Consider the following 2,635-nt stretch of genomic DNA (forward strand, 5'->3'; position numbering starts at 1 on the left):
AGGACCCTCCTCTGCCTGTCACCCCCACATACTGGGAAATAGTTCACAGGCTTAAGGAGGGTCCTGCTGACGTGAGAAGGCGCAGGCCTAAGCTGCTCCCCCCTAATCAATGTCACAAGGTTTGATTCATGTAGCGACCCAAAACGCTGAGCAAGACCTTGGTGAGCAACGACTTCTGAAGGTCATGTCAGGCATGATGTCACGCAGTGCTGCATGCAATAGCTGAGAGTAGCTTAATAGTACGTATCCCAGTTCACGAATAACCAAGTGCATATCACGCACGTCGTCATCATGGTGGCATACTGGTGGGAGACTGTGAGGGAGGCTGGCACTCACGTCTCCAACATGCCCATGCTTGTGCAGCTGATTGCAGGCGTTTCGGACACATTACAAGGGTGTACAGTCGTGGCCAAAAGTTTTGAGAATGACACAAATATACATTTTCACAAAGTTTTTCTGCTTCAGAGTCTTTAGATATTTTTGTCAGATGTTACTTTTGAAGACTAAAGTATAATTACAAGCATTAAATAAGTGTCAAAGGCTTTTATTGACAATTACATGAAGTGGATGCAAAAAGTCAATATATATATACACCTTTCTTTTTCAAGACCTCTGCAATCCGCCCTGGCATGCTGTTAATTAACTTCTGGGCCACATCCTGACTGATGGCAGCCCATTCTTGCATAATCAATGCTTGGGGTTTGTCAGAATTTGTGCGTTTTTTTTTTTTGTCCACCCACCTCTTGAGGATTGACCACAAGTTCTCAATGGGATTAAGTTCTGGGGAGTTTCCAGGCCATGGACCCAAAATATCGATGTTTTGTTCCCCAGGCCACTTAGTTATCCCCAGGCCACTCTTATGGCAAGGTGCTCTATCATGCTGGAAAAGGTATTGTTCATCACCAAACTGTTCCTGGATGGTTGGGAGAAGTTGCTCTCGGAGGATACCCTGCAAATATTGACTTTTTGTATCCACTCCATGTTATTGTCAATAAAAGCCTTTGACACGTATTAAATGCTTGTAATTATACTTCAGTCTTCCATAGTAACATCTGACAAAAATATCTTAAGACACTGAAGCAGCAAACTTTGTGAAAAAATGTATATTTGTGTCATTCTCAAAACTTTTGGCCACGACTGTATAGCACAGCAGCATCAGGTGATTGAAGATGGAGACGGACATGACCCTCACACTGTTGTTGAGGAACATAATTATGCGTCTGAGTTGTTGAAGTTGACCTGGCAATAGGAGAGTTATTCAGGATTTTAGGAGGTTAAAATGTTCCTTGGCATTACAGCAAGAATGTCAGCCAACAGTAATTAAGACTATGGGACAAAGACTAGGGGACTATGTAAACACGTGAGATTCTTACATACGCTCAGGGCATGAAAGGACTGCATTTTCTTTAATGCCTGATATAGCCTGGCAATGAAAACCCAGTTTACATGACAAATATGTAAAAGTACTCCCTGTTCATGTTTATCCCCAGAGAATGGCTCCAGTGGCACGAATGCAGCACTTCCCAATCAGAAATGTGAACCTGTGGTATTTCTACTTAGCGTACAGCCATCATACCATTCAGTGCCTTTGAGGTTAAGGCCTAAAAGGGCTCAGCAAAGTGGATGTAGTTATCCTGATGAAGTGCAGAGGTTAATACACATGAAGAAAACATTGACTGGGTTATTGCCGCTTATAAGCTTATTACACTGTCTGCCTTAGGACAAAAGAGAGGGCACTGTTCTGTTAATCTAAGCCCTTGACTCCGTCCACAAGGTCAGACATTGTCCAGAAGTGCGGAGACATGCACACTTGGGCAATAAGTTAGTCACTGTCTGTACTCGTGTCAGCACGGTGCCGTTATGTAAGAGGTTACAACGCTCCCATGTGAGAGCGAACAGTCTGTGCTGGTGACACCTGGAAGACACCCGATGGGGAATATAGTTTTCATGCACTCAACATATTTTGGTTTCCTGTGGGACGCTAAAAAAACACATGCATGGGTTTCTTGCAAAACCTCCAGTAACATTGCCTTTGACACGTCCCTTGATCCGAGCACATCTGACCACTCATTACATCGCTAGAGTAATTCAACTGCTCTTAATACGTTATTTCAGCTAATCAAGTGAGTTCAGTCAGGTATGAGGAACAGTACCAGAGGGAAGTCATGCAGCGTAAAAGCGCTCTAGGAGCAGGACCATATCCCCCAGCTATAGATTAAGGGCCCCTCAACTCATTTGAGGGCCAGCTGCAATGATGGTGACCACGCAACAATCTGTAAAAAAGGCCAACAAATAACGAAAGACTCGATCTTTCAGTCTGTAACCCCAAAACATATTCAAACCAGCAACATGAGGCACATGGGGGTCACATGACCACCTGCCCTGTGCAGAGGCCACGGCGTGCTGTGATGAGCCAGCTGTGGGCGCAGAGGACAGCCCCTGCCTGAGGCTGCAGTTGGTCAGTCCAATACTATGCATCGTCAGTGGCCTTGGCTGATGGTGTGAGTGTGTTTTGTGTTTACGTGAGTGAGTGAGAACCCTGTGCCAAATAAAACAGACTAAATATGGGGCAGTCAGAGAGCGAGAGCATGTTATGTCTCCTTGCAGCGACTGTTGCTGTACTAGAAACTTGAGA

The sequence above is a fragment of the Sprattus sprattus genome, assembly GCF_963457725.1.
Source record: "Sprattus sprattus genome assembly, chromosome: 18".
Taxonomy (NCBI): domain Eukaryota; kingdom Metazoa; phylum Chordata; class Actinopteri; order Clupeiformes; family Clupeidae; genus Sprattus; species Sprattus sprattus.